This window comes from Dipodomys merriami, unplaced genomic scaffold (genome assembly GCF_024711535.1).
Source record: "Dipodomys merriami isolate MVZ:Mamm:240054 unplaced genomic scaffold, mDipMer1.0.p SCAF_407, whole genome shotgun sequence".
Lineage (NCBI taxonomy): Eukaryota > Metazoa > Chordata > Mammalia > Rodentia > Heteromyidae > Dipodomys > Dipodomys merriami.
The window spans coordinates 926,124-934,812 of NW_027205682.1; the positions used below are offsets into that span (position 1 = coordinate 926,124).

The window sequence follows — 8,689 nt, forward strand, 5'->3', positions numbered from 1 at the left end:
AAAAATAAATGCATAATACAACATGGCTATATAATGTATAGTATGCACATACAACATATATACATATGTGTGTGTGTGTGTGTGTGTGTGTGTGTGTGTGTGTGTGTGTGTGTGTGTGTGTGTAATATAAGGTTTGGAGCACTGTCTTGGATGATGTAATGATTTTTGCCCATGCAAGTCTATTGAGTCACACCAACATTCAGAAGGGTTCATCTTCACAAGTTTATTCTACCTGACCATGTGACTCTACTTTCCCAAATCAAAGTAATACCATTCACCCAGCCCTGGTGGGTCACACCAGCCATCCTGCAAACTCAGGAGGCTGAGATCTGGGGCAATGGAGGTTCAATCAGGAAAGGCTCCCAGACTCCTCTCTCCAACGAATCACCAAACACCCAGATCACCACAAGGTGGAGCTGTGGGTCAAGTGTTAGTGCACCAGCCTTGATTGAATGAGCTCTGGGGCCGAAGTCACAATCCAAGGTAAAGCCTAGGACATGGAAGATAAACTCCTGTGAAGCCAGAATCCAGGTTCCAATTTCAGTGATTTAAATGTAAGGTGCATGCCCAGTTAATTGGAGCTGATGGGTATGTATAAGAGAGATTTTCTGATTAATTACCAAAGGCAACTTAGAAACTTCTGTTTCCATATATTCCCACAACTCTTGCTTCATTACAATCATCTGAGAAGAGAGAAAGAAGCAGAAGGGAAGGCCAGTGCACAGACTCCATTTTGTGGCAGATGTCTCCTAACTCTGAGTAAAGAGAGGCCAGCAGACAGAACAACTGAATGATGAATGCTCTCCATTCATCTCTATTCCCATAGTGGGGGAAAAAAAGCAGTGATTTACCTTCCCCCTTCCAAATGTAGTGGATGTGGTCACTCTAGATGCCAGTTTCCAACACGATCCTTCTCAGCTCCATGTCTTCCTCTTCAGTGACAAGGCTGCCTGGTTTTCCTGCATGGAAAAGAAGACAAGACAGTAGCCACATCCACCATCGTACAACCGGCTGTATACTGCATCCTCTGGGATCTCCTGTGCTGTTTCCTGATTCAGAATCCCACCATGTCTCCTCAGCCTCCATCCAGGGACTCTGCCTGGCCCTCATCTACCCACCTCAGTCCAATGGCTCCGATAGCCCAGAAACTCAGTGTCAAATGGGGAAGAGCTTTATTCAGTGGCTAAGCAAGCAGACAAAGCACACATAGCTAAGCTGAAAGGGCCCAGCCCAACCTCACAGAGGGTGGACTTCTCATAGGGAGGGAGAGAGAAACACATGCAGCTCCCTGGCTGTCAGGGGGTATTTATAGGGTAAGTGGAGGGATCTGACCCCAAAGCTATGCAAAGCTGGGTGTTTTATTTTTGCTCTAAGCACTCCTGGTGTTATTCTTTCTGAGTTTCTGCCTGTTGGGGGCATTTATTCCAGGTAAGAAGCAGCCTGCCACAAAACAGATCCTTATCCTTGAGAAAAGGCTGGTGCCCTGTGATCTGCATTATGGACAGGAGGTGGCTTACATTGCAGGGGGGTGGGAGAGAATTTCTCAGGGAAGGCACAGATCCTGCCAGACAAATGTTCATTCTTGGGGTGAGAATTTCATTGCTCAGGAAGGAATGTCTCCTGTTGTCTTTCTTTGAAGCAAAGATGGTGCTTCTCTGTTTCTAAACACCATGTTGCTGAGTTGCCTTCACCAGGCCTCATTTTCCTCCATATCCTGCCTCATTTTCCCCTCAATGACTCTGGTCCCTTGATCTTAGGGTTGCTAGATGGATGAATATCAGCTGTATTTGCTCCAAACTGACCACACCTCATTTTGCCCAGCCTGTGCTGCTCCAATATCACTTGTCAGCTGGTCTAAGGACTTGAACTCAGAACCTGCCTGTTGTTCCTGAACTTTTCCACTCAAGTCTAGCCCTGGAAAACTTGAGTCACAGCGCTAATTCCCCTTGTTGGTTGTTTTGTCAGAGATGAGAGTTTCAAGGATTTTCTTGCCTGGACTGGCTTTGAACCTTGGTTGCCAGATCTCAACCTCCTGAGAAGCCAGCATGAGAAGCCACCAGCACCAGGCTGGCTTCATTGTCTTGAGACCCAGATTCAGGGTCGTTGCCTTTTCTCCCAAGGAAGATCAAGGTCACAGGGATAAACACACTGGAGCAAATGAATGCACCATCCCAGCTCTCCAAGCTCAGTGTAGAAGTGGCTGTGGTTTGCTTCTCTGCATAGGAAGAAGCTGCAGTACTTACCTGCCAATATGATCGTGCTGGTTTTCCTTTCATCTCTATTCACAGAGACCATTTTCAATGTGAGGAATTCATCTGTAATTTTCAGTATTTAGATATGGAAAGTGTATTCTGGAAATTCAAAATAACGATTTCACAATGCAAGAAAACAGATGGTTCATTGTGTTCGGTAATGTCTCTGGTGACATGAGAATTCAGTCTCAAGAAACAAGAGAAGTCCCATCCTGCAGGATGGAATGGGGAGTCTTTCTTGGAAAGCTGGCGATTGCAGGTGGAGTCCTGACTCAAACACCTGCAGCCCAGAAATTCATGTGCACCAAGCTTATAAGGACAAGAACTTCATATTTGGGTTGCAGGCCCTAGTCTTGCAAAAGCATACCACAGAGGTGAACACTCAGGGATGATCAAAGCAAACCATGTGCAGAACTAATCAGGAGTGAGCATTCTCTGTAGCCAAGCTTTCTTGGGGCTAAACAGCATGGCACATGCATTTCTAAGAATGGCCCATCTCATGTCTAGGCCTTCGGGAGCTGGAAGAAATGCTCCCACAGCCCAGCAAGACACAAGGATGGCTGTGAATACAAGGAGAAGTTACTCAGACACAAGCATTAAAAAAAAAGATTAAAGAGAGCAAAATCCTTTTACGGGGAAAGGAACAAAGATAAGTTAGGGAAAGGGACTCACACACAGGCATTCAGAATAAAAGCAAGATATACAGAGCCAGAAGCTCCCTCTTTTTGGCGTGGAAAGGCAAGCAAAGCATGACTTTGTCTATCTGAAGAACGAACATGTGAAGAGTGAGTTGCAGGAAGAATTAGCGAGGAGAAAGTGTAACACCAGCAACAATGAAGACCAAAGATTAACATCCAATTGTGCAAGACTCTAGGTGAGAACCTGTTATTATCATATAAACACCCCTGATGTGAAAGACCTCAGTATTTCTTACTTAGACAGCATGTAGCCTATGCTGGGCTGCACCACTGTCTTTCTGCTTACCTGCCTTCCCTGATTGATTGTTTTTTAATTTGTTCTTTGCTTTTTCAAAAAACCCCATTACAAACTCTGCATAAGTGAATATTTTTATGGAAGTCAGTATTTGGAATGTTGCTTCCTTTTTTGGCAAGATGAAAACCATTGGTGATTATTTCACATCACCATACACACACCTAGTAGATTAGGCCTCTACCTCTTGTAACTGAAGCATAAAGTCGGCTACCCTAGGAGATGAGCATCTGTGGTTGGATTATGGAGACTTTCCCAGTTATTGTGGAGGATCTGCTCCTTCAAGCACGTCTCCAACTCTACTGAAGAGTCTGGTCGCCTTTCATGGCAGCTGCTCCTGTATTGATTGGGGGAAAAGCTTGCCCTGAAAGCATCATGCAGGTTTCCAGTTCCTTTGAACACCTGTTCATGTCACTGCAAAGCATCCTCAAATGTTATCCATAGCAACATGGAAGGCTTGGAAACAGGAGGAGGTGCAGGGAGGAGGACTGGGCCTGAGTCTTGCAAGGTTCAGGGTCTTGTCCACGTGGACTTGGTCCTTGTGGGCAGGAGGTGTCTACAAACCCCACCCCTCATCTGCACCTCCTACGTATGACCTAGAACCCAGTGCTGGGGGCCCTAGCTGTACCCCGAATCTTCATATACTCACAGATTGTTTTATAAACACCATTCTCTTGTTGTATTGCACAGTGCTTTACCCTTTTACAGTAGGAATGAAAGCTTTGGAACAACAACAACAACAAAAAGTACATTTTAAAATCATTATTGATCATCGTAAATATTTTCACCAGTGACGGAATTCTGTGCAATCCATAAGGAATTTGACAAATTTCAATTTTGTACTGTCTGATAATTAATTTTATAGCTCTACTCTTTGGGTGCTCTGCTGATTGTATATCAGATTTCTGGCCTGAGCAGTTATCATGTTGGATGTTGGCTTACTCCTCCTTGGTTTATGACCTTGATCTCAGAATCACTGAGATGTAATTGTGTGGTATTTTTGCTTTTAATTTCCAGCTCCAAGTAGAACAGATAATCTGCAGATCTGTCCATTCAGCCAGTGGTAGGGATGGAAATGAAGGAATCCAACCTGCAAGGAATGGCGAGCTGCTGTTCTGTTGCTCATATCTAAAGAACACACTGTGGATTTCTTCCTCCTGGTCACTGTGAGTGTTTCCACTCACAAAATCATTTGGACACCTCTCTCAGACATCTTGCTCTTTCTTTCCATCCAAAAAGTATACAGACTGCTAGCCTGTCAACTTGTGCTAATGAAGGTTGCAAGTATTCACTCTAGAGCGTGTTATCTGGAATTGTCTGTTGTGATCTTCATTAAAATCATGAAATATCCAGACAAAACCTCAGACACACACAGACAATGATACACACACATTATCTATCGATCGATCTGTCGATCTATCTATCTATCTATCTATCTGTCTGTCTGTCTGTCTGTCTGTCTGTCTGTCTACCTATCCATCTATTTATCTATATATGTACTTGTCTACACACACATACATGCACACATATCTCCTTTTTTTCAATGTTTTCTCCTTAAATGTGCTTCAAGTACTTGCATAGCTGCGGCTTTGTCATGAGGTGAATAGCTGTATGACATTGAATCAGTCCTTACACCTCACCACTCAGAAGGTGTAAGCCATCACTTTAACATTTGTGAGGACTCACAACCACAACATAGAGTAAAAAATGCATGACACTTATTCCCATTTTAAAATTAAAGCTCTTTTCTTCCTGGTATTTTCTATTCTTAGATAATTCCCATCTGGCTGGTTAACCTGTAGACCAGACATGCATTTCCACAAGGTATTTGGACATCATACATATAAAAATATGTTTAAGCACAGGTCCTCAGATTCCCCACCAAATGCAAGTACTTCCTTGAAAACTTGGCTGTCAAGGACAAGCTAGGACTCAGTGAGAGGGTGCCTATATAGTGGAGGAAGCTCAGCTTACTTGATATAAGTGATATGACATCACGTTCTCTACTAGTGGAGACATAGAGCATTAAGTATCTCTGTCGTCCACCCTCCAGGATTTGGTCTTCATTATCAGCTGTGAGGGTGTAGGTGAACCACTATCCTGGCTGAATAAGAAACACCCATCAGGCATGGTAGAGGATGCTCCCCGAACACTCAGAGGTTCAAGTAACCTGCTTGCAATGACCTGGAGACTTCCCTCTCCATATATGAGCTACCAGGCTCTGCTTCTTTCAGAAGAGAATTCACTGGAAGTATTCAGAGTCTCTGATTCTTGCTGCATGGTGTTAATAAGTTAGGAGAGAGAGAGAGAGAGAGAGAGAGAGAGAGAGAGAGAGAGAGAGAGAGAGAGAGAGAGAGAGAGAGAGAGAGAGAGAGAGAGAGAGAGAGAGAGAGAGAGAGAGAGAGAGAGAACTAGACAGGATGAAGATTTTCAGGGGGACATTCTAGGCCTCTTTGAAATGATCACAAGGAGACCCGTGGGTGAAAGTAACACATGTACAAAATTATAAAAATTCAATACCTAAGCCTATATGAAATAACACTGCAAAAACCACAGATCATGCTGTCCACATGTTCTTTTTTTTTCTTTTTGGTCAGTCCTGGGCCCTGAACTCTGGGCCAGGTGCTGTCCCTCAGCTCTTCAGTTCAAGGCTAGCGCTCTACCACTTGAGACATAGCATCACTTCCAGCTTTGTCTGCTTATATGGTGCAGAGGAATCGAACTCAGGGCCTCATGCATGCAAGGCATGCACTTTACCACTGAGCAACCTTCCCAGCCCCTGTCCACATGTTCTTAATAATCTTTTATATTTACTGCAGAATGCAAAGGAAGAATTCAAAATGGAAGATGAGTTGGAAGAATATAGACATACAGAGCAACTTATTAATAAGGTGTGATTGATACACAGAAGCAATCTGAGACAGACACACTGACTTCCAGACAGACAATTTCCCCACACAGACACTAGTTCCCCACATCACCATATTCAGGTTACCTGGAAGGGTTCTAACTGAGATTTCTGCCAAGCATGAGTCCATGCGAGCAGAAGAGCCAGCAGCAGGATTCTCATGCTGTGGGGCTTTCTGTCTCCAGCTCCATGGTTAGGGAGGACGGTGGCTCCTCCTGGTTTTTATGAGAGTCTCCTGTGAATCAGCCGCCTGGATGCACCAATCAGTGCTCACCATCCAGGGATGTTGACTCTTCACCTCCCCCCCCCCCCCCCCCCCCGCAAAAAACTAATCCTGCTTGACACAGGTAGTCCGGAGGGAATTCCAGCTCACAAGCAGATGAGCAGCAAGAACATGGTGAGCTGAGGACACTTGTGTTCACAGGGAGCAGTGAACTGATTAGCTCTTCCATGTACACAATTATTTATTGTCTCCGACTTGGCAGTTAGTGAAATGGATGGAAGGGCAACCAAGTCTCTATTCTGGCTGAAGGTGAAATGGCAAAGCTTCCTTGCAACTGAGGTTGATTTACCTATCAGGTGGAAGAAGTGAAGTCCTGGGGCAGATAGCATCAGAATCAGATGGAATGTTCCAAACCAGCCCAGGCCATGTGAAAGTCCTGGAGTCTCTTTCCTCCAGCTGACCACCCAAAGGACACAGGTGCAGCTGTGGTTCAAGTAGTAGAGTGTTAGCAGGAGAAAAATAATATCTAAGACATAACAGCCAAGCTCTGAGTCCAAGTCCCAGGACATGTCCTAAATAAAAGGAAAGCATTAACTCATTGTCTATGTCCTTTAGAGAAACAGTGACTTCTATAGATGTCTCACAGAACATTCTTTATTAGACATTCCTATGGATTGACCACATCCCTCAAATAACAGTTGAAGGGAAATGCACCTGGGGACATTTAATTTCTCACCATGGGGTGAAGTTCACAGTCAACCCCAGGTAGCAGAGTCTGTAGTCAATATCTATGGATTTTATGGGCAGAAGCAGAGGCCCTGGCAGAGCGGATGTGTGCTATTGGCACGACGGGAAGAACAGCATGCACAGATGAGCTTTGCACGTGATTTTCTGACTGAAAAGCCTCACACTGATATGATGGGAAGAAATAGAGTGGAGTCTTTAGATCTAAGTCACAGAAGGGCAACTCCTCTTCCTTTGCAGGAGGAATCTATCAACTACTAAGAAAAAGCCAGAAGTGGTGTTCTGGCTCAAGGGATGGAGCACCAGCCTGCAGCACAAATAGACTCAGGGATGCAGTCCAGGCCTGAGTTCAAGTCCCAGGATTGGCCATAAAAATATTTGGGACCTGGGGATGGAATAGAGATGTTGGTAATGAGACTGCTGGATTGATTCACAGAAACAAGTCAATGGGGCCAAGTCTGGTCCTATAAAAGATTAGAGGAGCAGACTGGAGCAAAAAAGCAAGATCCACTCATGTGTTGTCCATAATAAACTCATATCATAGTCAGAGATCAACACAAATCTGAGCAAAGGGATGGAAATGAATCTTCCAGGCGAATTCATCTTGTGAGAAGGCAGGAGTATCCACCCTGTCATCTGATAAAAGAGAGTTCCTATTAAAACCAGTTAGAAGAGACAAGATCATTACAGATAAATAAAGGGAGTGATCGATGAAGAAGCAATCACATGGGTTAATATATAGTCACCAAACACGAAGCACTTAAACACATGAAATAAACATTCTCAGACTCACAGAAGATGACAGACCCCAACACACACGTTCAGGTTTTCCAATCCTATTTGCAGCTCTACATCTTCACCTTCACTTTCATCTTAGGTTTATTTGTTGGATGAGGAGTGGAAAGATATTGATTTGGTGTGGGGGTGGTGGTGGTGGGAGAGCATAATTCAAAATGAAATCATGAGATCCCCTCCTCCTGAGTCACTAAGATAATAACTAGGAGCCATCAATACCTAGACTCATGATCATAGTCTTCAGCAACTTGAGAACAGTCACCTAGGCAAAGGGTAGAGTAGACTGAAATCTCGAGCCAGCCTTGTTCTCAACTCCTGCTGTGTGGAAAAATAGGGTGTGGTTTGAAGTGGTAAATGCAGGAAAATAGGAATCCACTCTACACATCCCTTTTCCCCTCAATTGACTGCGGAATGGAAATCCACAGTACATCAATCTGGAAAATTCCAAATACTATGACATCATGAAAACTAACCCCCAAAGAAAGGCTTGTGACATCTAAAGGTGAGGACACAGAATTTCTTCAAATGAGTAAATCCCAAGTCCAGAATAGGAAATATCAAATACTGGATTCCTCAGGGATGGAAAACCTTTTGTTTTGTCATTGTTCAACTAATGGTAATATTTTTTTTGTCTCAGTCTCAGTCTTATCCTCCAGGAGCATAATAATTTTATTTTTCAGGAGTGATTAGGAAAAGAAAGAATTTTCTGGAAGGAATCAGTCTCAGGAAACTCAGTTGGTCCATTTGCCCACCATCCACAAGTTCATGTCTTGTGGT

The 8,689-nt window shown here is 43.9% G+C and overlaps 1 long non-coding RNA gene across 1 annotated transcript; it reads right to left on the reverse strand.

Moving 5' to 3' along the window:
- Positions 1-208: 208 nt before the first annotated feature.
- Positions 209-8,311, reverse strand: LOC138806753 (uncharacterized). Its single transcript, XR_011365973.1, has 4 exons — positions 8,132-8,311; positions 2,244-2,351; positions 852-959; positions 209-490 (listed from the first exon to the last, which is right to left on the reverse strand). It is a non-coding gene; the product is annotated as an uncharacterized lncRNA (long non-coding RNA).
- Positions 8,312-8,689: the final 378 nt, after the last annotated feature.